Genomic DNA, 13,910 nt, shown 5'->3' on the forward strand with positions numbered 1-13,910 from the left:
CAAGCATCCCACTTATGATTAACCTCTATTGCAAGCATCCGCAACTACAACAAAAATATTAAGGTAATCCTAACCATAGCATGAAACATATGGATCCAAATCAGCCCCTTACGAAGCAACGCATAAACTAGCGTTTAAGCTTCTGTCACTCTAGCAACCCATCATCTACTTATTACTTCCCAATGCCTTCCTCTAGGCCCAAATAATGGTGAAGTGGTATGTAGTCAACGTTCACATAACACCACTAGAGGTTAGACAACATACATCTTATCAAAATATCGTACGAATACCAAATTCACATGACTACTAATAGCAAGACTTCTTCCTTGTCCTCAGGAACAAAGGTAGGGGTGGGCATATAAACTGAGAACCGATCAACCGAACCGTATTAACCTACACTGAAGCCGAACTGACTGACACCGAAATTCTTGGTACCATGCTCGGTTAGCATTGGTGGAAAACCAAACTTTGTTCGGTGATTTCGGTCGTGGCCCTCTGTCCACCGAACTAACCGAGCACCCAAAGCCCCTCAACGTGATGAAACTGGTCGCCGCCCCCGCCTGTGCCTCCTCCAAAATCAATGAAGCATGGAAGGGATGCGTCTTTGCCGCCTCCCAAATCCCGTCCCCAAAAATCATGGCGTGGATGATACCTTCTTCTCGGAAGACCGCAAGTCTCGCTCGATCTGTTCCCTGCCAAAATCCCTATATATAATAGGGATTGCATCAGTTTCCCCATCCCCGTCCGCAGCTCTGAACCCTAGCCATAGGTGACGGCGCCGTCCAGCAAAAATTGGTAGCGAACTGCGGAAGAACAACGGCGGCTGGCAGCTGCAGGCACAGCAACCCAACGGCAGAATTCCTCACCCAACATGTGTACAACGTACATGTTCAGTTCAATGCTGATTTGATTAGCATACTGTTCAGTTCAATGGTTACGTGTGCTTTGATTAGTTTTCCTCTCTGAATCGTTGGTAATTGACATTTGCCTTGTATTCTAGATGTCTTCAACGACAGAGGAGACCATGGGGTCAAACAATGCAGCAGCAGGGTCCAACGCATAGAAAACTACTCTGAAGAAACACGCCGTTGTTTGCTTGTTCTTTCCAGGCCTGAACCTGTCTCTGTCGCTCAAGTGTTGTTTGCTAGGCCTGCAAAAGAACCTTTTCCAGCCGACTAGCCCATTGGGCAATGCTGCAGCACCCCAGCCCAGGGGCTTTCTTGGGTGTGTTCGGTCCAAACCGACACTGAACCGATTCTAACGGTGGACCAAAGCCTCAGTTAGCCTAATTACCATTGACCGATCGGTGCTTGATTTTCTAGAACCGAAGATTCCTAGCGACCGAAGCACCAAACCAAACGGTTCGGTGTAACCGAACGCCCAGCCCTAAACAAACATAACTACTCACAAAGCATATTCATGTTCATAATCAGAGGGGTAATAATGTGCATAAAGGATCTGAACATATGATCTTCCACCAAATAAACCAACTAGCATCAACTACAAGGAGTAATCAACACTACTAGCAACCTACTAGCACCAATCCCGGACTTGGAGACAAGAATTGGATACAAGAGATGAACTAGGGTTTGGAGATGAGATGGTGCTGGTGAAGATGTTAATGGAGATTGCCCTCTCCCGATGAGAGGAGCGTTGGTGATGACGATGGTGATGATTTCCCCCTCCCGGAGGGAAGTGTCCCCGGCAGAACAGCTCTGCCAGAGCCCTAGATTAGTTCCGCCAAGGTTCCGCCTCGTGGCGGCGGAGTCTCGTCCCAAAAGGTTGCCTTCTATTTTTTTTCTCATCGAAAGACTTCATATAGGAGAAGATGGGCATCGGAGAGCCACCAGGGGGGCCACGAGGTAGGGGGGCATGCCCCCCACCCTCGTGAGCAGGGCGTGGGCCCCCTGGCCTTCATCTTTGGCGACGATTTTTCTTTATTTATTTTAAGACATTCCGTGGAGTTTCATGACTTTTGGAGTTGCGCAGAATAGTCCTTCAATATTTGCTCCTTTTCCAGCCCAGAATTCCAGCTGCCGGCATTCTCCCTCTTCATGTAAACCTTGTAAAATAAGAGAGAGTAGCCATAAGTATTGTGACATAACGTGAAATAACAGCCCATAATGCAATAAATATCGATATAAAAGCATGATGCAAAATGGACGTATCAACTCCCCCAAGCTTAGACCTCGCTTGTCCTCAAGCGAAAAGCCGATAACAATAAATATGTCCTCATGTTTAGAGGTAGAGGCGTCGATAAAAATAAAATACGGACATGAAGGCATCATGATTATTTCATAACAGCAACATATATAGATCTTGTCATATGATTACTCATGTTCAAGTGATGATCTTTTCACAAAGCCAAAGTATGAATCAGAAACCTTATTGGCAACCAACAAATTATACCCTCGGTCATTGAAGCAATTGCAATTTATCATAACATCGGAAAGAGTCTATGCCAGATCTTAAAAGCAAGTCCACATACTCAACTATCACTTAGTCCTTCATAATTGCTAACACTCACGCAATACTTGTGGTTACGGAGTTTTAATCGGACACAGAGAAAGATAGGGGCTTATAGTTTTGCCCCACAACCTTTTACCTCAAGGGTAATGTCAACAATAACAACCCATGCTCCCCCACATCCAATTAGATATATATATCATGTTCTTTACAACATGTTGAGCTTGCCAAAGGATAAAATGAAAAAGGAAAGGTGAAGATCATTGTCGGTGTCAAAACCGGCGGATCTCGGGTAGGGGGTCCCGAACTGTGCGTCTAGGCGGATGGTAACAGGAGACAAGGGACACGATGTTTTTACCCAGGTTTGGGCCCTCTCGATGGAGGTAAAACCCTACTCCTGCTTGATTGATATTGATGATATGGGTAGTACAAGAGTGGATCTACCACGAGATCAAGGAGGCTAAACCCTAGAAGCTAGCCTATGGTATGATTGTTGTTCGTGCTATGGACTAAAACCCTCCAGTTTATATAGACACCGGAGAGGGCTAGGGTTACACAGAGTCGGTTACAATGGTAGGAGATCTACACATCCGTATTGCCAAGCTTGCCTTCCACGCCAAGGAAAGTCCCATCCGGACACAGGACGAAGTCTTCAATCATGTATCTTCATAGTCTTGGAGTCCGGCCGATGATGATAGTCTGCTATCCGGACACCCCTAGTCCAGGACTCCCTCAGTAGCCCCTGAACCAGGCTTCAATGACGACGAGTCTGGCGCGCATATTGTCTTCGGCATTGCAAGGCGGGATCCTCCTCCGAATAATTCATAGAAGATTGTGAACGCCAGGATAGTGTCCGGCTCTGCAAAATAATTTCCACATTCCACCATAGAGAGAATAATATGTACACAAGTTCAATCTGCTGACGTATTTTGTGGCGTGATGTTACACCACTACCAGGCCTTTACTTGAATCGTTTTTATTATACCACCTCAGCGTGTTTAGCGAAGCGGTTTCCTTGGCACGTCTTGTTGAAGCAGAGATCGTGTTCCCCTTATTCTGGGATTCCCATCAATATAGACGTGGGTAACCCAACCGCGCCATTGATTGCGGCACTTGGGAGATAAGCGAGTTTTACCAGGCTAGTAGGGACGCATAGTTTCATCCGCCCATATATAAGGGGATAAGGATCCACCTCCTTTACCTACGCCTTCTTCCTCCTTAGCTTATCCATCTCCGTGCACTCGAGCTCCAGCGCCCAACTCCGCACATCTCACCTCAACCTTCTCCAGCCATGTCCGGAGCGGGAGGCAAGTGGATGGCCTTACGGAGGGGCACATCGAGAAGCTGCGTAGCGCCGGATACCTGTCCAGCGACATCGCGCACCGGCTGCCCGACGAGGGGCAGCTCATCACCACCCCCAGGCCCCATGAGAGGGTCGTATTCCTCCCCCACTTCCTTCGCGGACTAGGCTTCCCTCTCCACCCCTTCGTCCAGGGGCTCATGTACTACTACGGCCTGGACTTCCACGATCTGGCTCCAAATTTCATCCTCAACATCTCGGCGTTTATCGTCGTGTGTGAGGCCTTCCTCTGCATCCAGCCCCACTTCGGCTTGTGGCTAAAGACCTTCAATGTCAAGCCGAAGGTTGTGAAGGGCAGCCAAGCGGAGTGTGGAGGCGCCATGGTGGGCAAAATGCCCAACGTCACTTGGCTCGAGGGTGCCTTCGTGGAATTTGTCAAAGGGTGGCAATCGGGGTGGTTCTACATCACTGAGCCGCGTGACCCTAAATGGGCAGCGGCCCCCGAGTTCAGATCTCGCATCCCCATGCAGCTCACCTCCTGGAAAGAGAAGGGCTTGCTTTGGGGTAGTTCGGAGGAGCTGACTGGACTCCAGTCCTGTCTCCAGACCCTGGTGAACAAGAAGCTTAAGCTTGTCAATGTGATCCAGGTCATGCTCGTCCGCCAGATTCTCCCCTGCCAGCAACGGGACTTCAATTTGTGGGAGTTTGATCCAGCCCAGCACCAGACCTTGAGCAGGCTCTTCGACACTACGTACGAAGCTGCCTGGAGGGTGCTGTTCAAGGGCGCCGAAGCTCCCGCGTCCGCTACCGAAGATCGCGGATTCAGCACGCAGCGTCCGGCTGGCGAGGTAAGCTATGTTATCCTTTATGGGACACTTGCTTTTCATAGTTTGACTCTATGCGGGATCTAAACTCCCAATGCCTTTAGCAGGACTGTCAGAAGACGTCCGGACAGGTTAACTGTCCGGCTCCCCTTCCAGAAGACCCAGCGGACGCCCGTTTGACAGGGCTGCTGGTCCCGGCACTTTACGTAGTGCCGAAGAAGAAGGCCAAGAAGAAGGCCACGGGAACCCGAAGGAGTTCCCGGCGCCTGGCGGTATCGGACTCATCGTCCGATGACTCCGAGGAGGACTCCTCCCCTGAGGACGAGGAGGAGAAGAAAGAGGCCTCTCCCCCAGCGGGGGGAGAGAAGAAGAGGAAGGCCTCTCCAACGAGGGAGGCCGAAGGGTCCAAGAAGGGAAGGACCCTTCCTCTGGACTGCTCCGCCAACGCCGACGATGGCGACGAGGAGTGGCCTTCAAGGGCCAAGCCCCTGGCAAGATCGTAAGTATCCGGATTCCTGGATGATTTATAATTTTTCTGTTTGCCACGCGGTGTCTTTCTAATGCCGCATACAACCTGTAGTCCGGCCAAGGATGATCTTCCCGCTTCGTCGAGCGGGTCCTTGGGTACGTCAGATATGGATTCCCTTCCGACCGCCTCCACCCCTCGTGATGCTGACGACGCCGAGGTGAGATCCCAAGAGGGGACCCACCAGGAGGGGGAGGCTCCGGAGGTGCCACAGGGAAACCTCCCGGACTTTGCACCGGACTCCGCGCCGGAACCTGCAGTGGTTCCGGAGTCCGGCAGGCGGCCCCTTCATAAGAAGGGCAAGACTGTGACACCAGCGACCTCCGTCCCACTGGAGGCGCCGGATAACTTTTTGGAGGCGCTCAACGGCGCTTCCATCGAAGAAGAACACCGCACTATCATGAGTGCGGTGATTCAGAAGGTTCAGCTCGCCAAGAGCGGGCTGACCAAAGCCTGCAGCAGCCTTCTAACAGGCTTTGAGGTAAGAAATTTAAGATATGTAATATAATACCACATAGACAGTAGCCCCTGATGCTCAGTTTGGTGTTCGGAAAGAAAAGCCCGACTGAGGATCTAAATAGATATACGCACGAGGTCTAAAAAATATGTCAATATGGGATTGTAGGCTGCGCTGCTGACCTCTGCCGCACTGACTGCGGAGGTTGATGCTTTGAAGCAGAACCTCGAGCAGTCTGAGAGCAAGCTCGGTCGTGCCAAGAAGCAGCTCGAGGACAAGGAAGGTGAGTATCGCCGTGTTAAATTTGTACCTTACAGAAAAGGATTTTGGTTGCAAGAGAAATAACAAGGATAACGTGGGTACTCCAGGGGCCACGAACGAGGTGGCGACTCTGAAGGATGCGGTGTCCGCGGCCGAACGCAATGTGGCCGCAGAGCGAGCTGAGTGAGAGAAGCAGGAGGCGCGGGTGGCGGAGGTACAGCAAGAGCTCCAGGATCTCGTGGAGAAGCATGAGAGTATGGAGCGCGACTCAAAGACTCGAGAGTCCGAGCTTGCCTCGGCTCTTGAGAGTGCCAAAGCAGCTAAGGCCGAAGCCCACAAGGCCCTCCAGGAAATCGAGGCGTTGAAGAAGATAGCGGAGGGTAAGGCATTTTTCATGCAAAGCAAGCATGTGAATGTGAATTACCTATTACTTACCCGAATTCGGAGCTCTCCAGGAGCGTTCGCAGATCTGCCCTGCAGCGTATCCGATGCGGCCGCTTTCTACCGGGCCGAGGAGGGGAGCTCGACGGAGAAGGTCTTCTGGTCTTAATATGCTGAGACCGGACATCCGGTGCCCCTTAGCGACCAGCAGAAGCAGCTGGTCGAGCTCCACAAGGTAGCCGAACAGGCCATGAAGGGCCTCATAGTTCGGCTGTGGCCCAAGGAGGCCATGCCTGGGAGCTACTTCGGCCTGGTGCGGCGGCTGGTGGAAGCGTGTCCCTGGGTGGAAGTCGTCAAGCACTCCGCCTGCATTGAAGGTGCCCGTCGGGCCCTTGCCCGTGCAAATGTGCACTGGGGCAGGATGGACGCTGAGAAGCTTCTGACGGACGCGCCGCCGGCGGGCAAGGAGTATCGTACGCCCGAAATGTATTATAAGAGTGTCCTGGGGGGTGCCCGCCTGATTGCGGGTGAGTGCTCCAAAGATGTAATATTTGAGTAGACTCGCAGTTTTGTTATCCTGTGCGCTGAAGACTTTGTTCATATGCGCTAATCAACGCTTGTTAATTTAAAATATTACCCTCTGTGCGGCCGTTTATCAAATTTGAGAGATGGCAAGTCGTTGGCTTCAACCCCCATGCCACAAGTGCTGGGGTGTTCGGGATAAACTTGAGCGCTCTTGTTCCCATTTTTGGGTCCATCTAGGGAGGCGTTCAACACAATGAACGAGGCAACCGGACTTATAATGCTTGAACACTCTCACTTAGCCATAGAATTCTATAATTTTAAATTTCGGCGAAGCCCCTAGTGTTCGGAAGACCGAGTTCGGGGCGCTATCCACGCCTGGGCCGGACAAAGTCGGTTCCTCGCTCTAAGCGGCATAAGTCTTTAGGGACTCGAAAAGACCTCTTGAACAGCGACCAGCTCTCGCCTTATCATGATGGTCAGTTTTAGCTTTCTCCACTGAGGCGCTCGCCCAGCTCAACCGGGGCGCAATCGCAGTGGTTCTCCCAGTGCTACCTTAGCCGATATAACGGAACGTAAGGTACCAAAACATGGGAGCCGGGCAAACCCAACTATTGACCCAAGACATGATTCGGAGCTGATGCATATAATGCTATAAGTTCGGGGTGCCGCACTTGTGAAAGTGTTTGGACTTATCACGCCATAATGTGGGGAACTTAAGCCCCTGGTGTGTTTAGCCGTACCAGAGTGTACGGATGCAACATGTCATAAATGAACACATGTATATAAGAGAAGAAATGCAATTATAAGCAAAAAGCGATGCATTGTTTATTCAAGGAATACTGCCATGAATGCAGGACGATACAAATAGTGCGGTAAGCAAGAGGTAGGACTATTAAACATGTCCCCCTCCAGGGGTAGGCTGCGGAATGGTGTATGAAAACGGATTTAGTGCTCGTAATGGAGACCACCTGGATACTCGTCGCAGCCTTTTCTCCTTCCTTGGCCGTTGCATCGTGAGTTCGGCAGGTCTGCTGCCGGACAGGGCCTCTGGTGAACGGAGTCCTGTGGGTAAGAAAATATAAGAAAGAAAAAGAGTGACACACTTGGGAGCCCCTGGTGTGGTTAAGCTGCACTCTGGGCTTGTGGTGGTCGTGCCCCTCCCCCTATGCCCATGGTATCTCTAGAGCGTAGTGATGTACGCGAAGGACCAGTTTTGCAATTTTGTAAAGGCTGGGGTTGGGGCCGCATTGCTACACGTGCTCGGAACGTGCCAGGTGGTCTTGTTGTAGGTTACTCCGGGCGCGTTTGGCCATGTCCGGTCGCTTAAAGGCCGGACTCGAAAATTGCCTTAAGAGGCTGCTCTGTACTTCTGCCGTGAGAGCCGCTGTGTGTTCCTCCGTCCGGAGGGAGCGTTCAGTGTTTCCGTTGACCGTGATGACTCCTCGAGGGCCTGGCATCTTGAGCTTGAGGTATGCGTAATGCGGCACCCGCGTTGAACTTTGCGAACACGGTCCGTCCGAGCAGGGCGTGATAGCCGCTACGGAACGGGACTATGTCGAAGATTAACTCCTCGCTTCGGAAGTTATCCGGGGATCCGAAGACCACTTCCAGTGTGACTGAGCCTGTACAATTGGCCTCTACACCTGGTATGACGCCTTTGAAGGTCGTCTTTGTGGGTTTAATCCTTGAGGGGTCTATGCCCATCTTGCGCATTGTATCCTGATAAAGCAGGTTCAGGCTGCTGCCGCCGTCCATCAGGACTCTAGTGAGGTGAAATCCATCGACAATTGGGTCTAAAACCAATGCGGCGAATCCACCATGGCGGATACTGGTGGGGTGGTCCCTTCGATCGAAGGTGATCGGGCAGGAGGACCATGGGTTAAACTTCAGGGCAACTGGCTCCATCGCATATACGTCCCTGAGTGCACGCTTTCGCTCCCTCTTGGGTATGTGGGTTGCGTATATCATGTTTACCATCCGCATTTGTGGGGGGGAAACCCTTCTGCCTCTATTGTTCGGCGGCCGGGTCTCTTCCTCGTCATCGCTATGCAGCCCCTTGTCGTTGTTTTCGGCAATTAACTTGCATGCCTGCTTGAATACCCAACAATCCCTGTTGGTGTGATTGGCTGGCTTTTCGGGGGTACCGTGTATCTGGCACGAGCGGTCGAGTATTCGGTCCAAATTGGACGGACCCGGAGTAGTTCTTTTGAATGGCTTTTTCCGCTGACCAGGTTTAGAGCCTCTGAATCCGGCGTTGACTGCCGTATCGTCAGTGTTATCACCATGAACGCGGCGTTTGTTTTTGTTATGACGCAACCTGCCATTGCGGTCCTTGAAATCCGGACTGCCAGAGTTTTTGCTGAGGTTGTTACTACGGGCTAGCCAGCTGTCCTCTCCCACGCAGAAGCGGGTCATGAGTGATGTGAGGGCTGCCATGGATTTCGGCTTTTCCTGTCCTAGGTGCCGGGCCAGCCACTCATCGCGGATGTTATGTTTGAAGGCTGCGAGAGCCTCTGCATCCGGACAGTCGACGATTTGATTTTTCTTTGTTAAGAACCGTGTCCAGAACTATCTAGCCGATTCGTCTGGCTGCTGAATTGTGTGGCTTAGGTCATCGGCGTCTGGTGATCGCACATATGTGCCCTGGAAGTTGTCAAGGAATGCGGCTTCCAGATCCTCCCAACACCCAATTGACTCTGCTGGCAGGCTGTTAAGCCAATGCCGAGCTGGTCCTTTAAGCTTGAGTGGGAGATATTTGATGGCGTGAAGATCGTCACCGCGGGCCATGTGGATGTGAAGGAGATAGTCTTCGATCCAAACCGCGGGGTCTGTTGTGCCATTGTAGGATTCAATGTTCACGGGTTTAAACCCTTCGGGGATTTGATGATCCATTACTTCATCTGTGAAGCATAGTGGGTGTGTGGCGCCTCTATATTGGGCTATATCACGACGTAGCTCAAGCGAGCTTTGTTTGTTGTGTTCGGCCCGGCCGGAGTTGCTGTATCCGGCGTGACGGTAGTCGTCGCGCATCGTGGGGCGCCCGCGTGATCCGTAGATCGATCTTGATTGTCTTGCCTTATCTTCCAATATGTCTCGCAAGTCCGGCGTATTCCCCCATGGCTTCGTACTTTTCGAGCGGTGCCGGGGTACGGTTCTGGTGGAGGGCCTAGAGGCCTCTCTGTCGCGGCCACGAGGTGGTCGGTCAGCCGTATTGTGCGCTGGTGATGCAGGTTTATATGCCTCCTCCTCTAATCGGGGGAGCAACTTGCGTTTGGGGTAGCTTTTGGAGGGGCGTTCGAGTTCATGCTCTTCGGCCGCGAGGACTTCCGTCCATCTGTCGGCTAGCAGATCTTGATCAGCTCTAAGCTATTTCTGCTTTTTCTTTAGGCTGTTTGCCGTGGCCATAAGCCTGCGTTTAAAACTCTCTTGTTCGACGGGATCCTCAGGCATGATGAATTCGTCGTCGTCGAGGCTTGCCTCGTCTCCGGAGGGAGGTATGTAATTATCATCCTCTACCTCTTCGTCTGCTGCTCTCGGATGAGGGCTGGTTTCTCCGTCCTCCTATGCTGAATCTTGCTGGAGGGGGTTGTCTTCGGCACTCTCTGGGGTGTTATTTATCTCCGGTGCCGGAATCTCCATTCTTGCTGTGGCGGGATTTAGAGCGGCGCTGCTGACACCGGCGCTTGGGCTGTTTCTTGGAGGAGTCTTCCTCCACTTCATACTCGCCATTCCCATCCTTTGGGATGTCCACCATGTATATGTCGTATGACGAGGTAGTCTTCCAGTGCCCAGTAGGCACTGGTTCTTGGTCGTCTCCAGCATCCTCGTCCATACTGTCGATGTCTTCGGAGTCGTAGTCTAGCATGTCGGTTAGATCGTCGATAGTGGCTACAAAGTGGGTGGTGGGTGGGCTTTCAATTTCTTTGTCGTCCGCAACCCAACCATCCTGACCGCAGTTCGGCCAGGGCTCTCCTGATAGAGAGAGATACTTTAGCAAATTCAGGATGTCGCCAAAAGGTGAGTGTTGTCCGCAGCGGTGAACTCCATGATCGGCGCCCAATCGGATTCGATTGGAGGGGCGCGGGAGGTTCGGAGTCCGGAGAGGAGTCCGGCACCTCGGAGTCACTAGCCTCATGAGGGACAAAGTCAGTATTCGGCTCCATCGCCGTAGGGGTTGCAGCCCCCGAGGCAGTGTCTAGCCACCCATCCTCGATCTGCATGGTCGGCTCCGAATTAAGGGTCGGAGCGGACTCATGTGCGGCCTCCAGGGCACTGTCCGGCAGCAGAGCTAAATCATGCCCATCGTGACAGTGCGCGCGCTTGGCTGTGGCTCGAATCCGTTGAAGATCAAGTCTCCGCGGATGTCGGCCGTGAAGTTCAGGCTTCCAAATCTGACCTGGTGGCCAGGGGCGTAGCTTTCAATCTGCTCCAGATGGCCAAGCGAATTGGCCCGCAGTGCAAAGCCGCCGAATACGAAGATCTATCCAGGGAGAAAAGTCTCACCCTGGACCGCGTCGTTGTTGATGATCGAAGGAGCCATCAAGCCTATCGGTGACGACACAGAGGGACTCTCGTTGAAAGCACCAATGTCGATGTCAAAACCGGCGGATCTCGGGTAGGGGGTCCCGAACTGTGCGTCTAGGCGGATGGTAATAGGAGACAAGGGACACGATGTTTTTACCCAGGTTCGGGCCCTCTCGATGGAGGTAAAACCCTACTCTTGCTTGATTGATATTGATGATATGAGTAGTACAAGAGTGGATCTACCACGAGATCAAGGAGGCTAAACCCTAGAAGCTAGCCTATGGTATGATTGTTGTTCGTGCTATGGACTAAAACCCTCCAGTTTATATAGACACCGGAGAGGGCTAGGGTTACACAGAGTCAGTTACAATGGTAGGAGATCTACACATCCGTATAGCCAAGCTTGCCTTCCACGCCAAGGAAAGTCCCATCCGGACACGAGACGAAGTCTTCAATCTTGTATCTTCATAGTCTTGGAGTCCGGCCGATGATGATAGTCCGGCTATCTGGACACCCCCTAGTCCAGGAATCCCTCAATCACCGTGACTCTTGCATAAGGTAGAGGATAATAATAAAAGATAGGCCCTTCGCAGAGGGAAGAAGAGGTTGTCATGCGCGCTTAGGATTGATGCACAAAATCTTAATGCAAAAGAACGTCACTTTATATTGCCCCTTGTAGGTGAACCTTTACTATGCAGTCCTTCGCTTTTATTGCGTCCACAACAAGTTCGTACAAAGCTTATTTCTCTACACTAATAAGTCATGCATATTTAAAGAGCAATTTTTATTGCTTGCACCGATGACAACTTACTTGAAGGATCTTACTCAATCCATAGGTAGATATGGTGGACTCTCATGGCAAAACTGGTTTAAGGGTATTTTGGAAGCACAAGTGGTATTTCTACTTGGTGCTGAGAATTTGGCTAGCATGAGGGGGAAAGGCAAGCTCAACACGGTAGAGGATCCATGACAACATACTTTATCTAGGATGTAAGAAAACATAACTCATTATGTTGTCTTCCTTGTCCAACATCAACTCTTTAGCATGTCATATTTTAATGAGTGCTCCCAATCATAAAAGATGTCAATGATAATATATCTATATGTGAAACCTCTCTTTCCTTATTACTTCCTATTAATTGCAACGATGACCAAAGCTATATTTGCCAACTCCCAACAACTTTTAATCATCATACTCTTTCTATGTGAAGTCATTACTTTCACTAAGATCAATATGGACTCTTTGATTCTTTTTATTCTTTTTCTTCTAATCACCCAAGATCATGGCAAAATACTCAAGCCCTTGACTCAACACTAATCTTTATTATATAGCTCACGGACTCGATTACAAAGAAGGATCATAAAGCAAAACTCAAAACTAGATCATGCCATGACTTTAATCTACTAAATCAAGATACTACTAATAGGATCGAACTAAGAAAAACGGTAAAGATAGGAGTTGTGATGGTGATACAATACCAGGGCACCTCCCCCAAGCTTGGAAATTGCCAAGGGGAGTGCCCATACCTAGATGATTATGTCTCCTTCTTAGTTGTTGGCGGTGGAGGTGTTGTTGATGATGCAAGCTTGTCGTCCACCTTCCATGGCATAGGCTCACCATCATAGAAGGATGATCGAGTCTCCGGAATCCTCAAATCTGTAGCCAAACTCATCCTTTTGAATCTATATTCATACTCACAGTTTTGGTTTTGCAGATCATAGATTTGGGCTTGGAGGTGCTCGATCTTCTCATGTAGCTTAAAGATGGCCTCATCGGTCTTCTTGGCATCCGGCTCGTAGTTGTTGGTGAACTCCGCGAGCATCTTGTGGGTAGCGTTGATTCCATGCTCCACCATCCCCTGGCACTTGAAAACTTGTTGCTCCATTGCTTTGAGCCTCAACTCCACGCTTCCAGTTCCCTTTGGTCCCTCAACATCGCGGATGTGCAGCAACCCATCACGCATCTCAATGGTTTGAGGGTGTCGCAGCACCTCCGCGAGGTAAGGGTTAATCACCCTCTCGAATAACTTGTCCTTGGAAGCACTTGGGGTCATCATGATGACCTAGACCTGTCAGAAAAATAGCATGAAACAAGAACATGGGAGATTTGCGTGATACGAGAGTCAAAACCTTCGGGAGTATATATAATGAATTTTTACCAACCAAAATACGTATCCTGCAAGGAAACAGAGTCCGGGGGGCACACGAGGTACTCACGAGGTACGAGGGCGCGCCCTCCACCCTCGTGGAGGCCTCGTGTCCTCCCCAGACTGCTACTTATTTTTCTATTTTTCTAAATATTCCAAAACGGAGAAATATTGCCTTAAAAACTGTTATGGAGTCGGTTTACTTACTGTACCACATACCTATTCCTTTTTGGAGTCTGAAACGTTCTGGAAAGTGTCCTTTATGTATTCCTCCAGGGTTACGGTTTCAATAATATTAGTTTCAACATTTATAGGATTACCTAAGATATAGTGTTCGATCCTTTGACCGTTTACCACCTTCGGATTTATGCCTACGAAGTTGTTGATTTTTATGGCACCGGAACGATAGACCTCCTCAATAACGTAGGGGCCTTCCCATTTAGAGAGAAGTTTTCCTGCAAAAAATCTTAAACGAGAGTTGTATGGCAATACATAATCA

This window comes from Triticum aestivum, chromosome 6B (genome assembly GCF_018294505.1).
Source record: "Triticum aestivum cultivar Chinese Spring chromosome 6B, IWGSC CS RefSeq v2.1, whole genome shotgun sequence".
Classification (NCBI taxonomy): Eukaryota; Viridiplantae; Streptophyta; class Magnoliopsida; order Poales; family Poaceae; genus Triticum; species Triticum aestivum.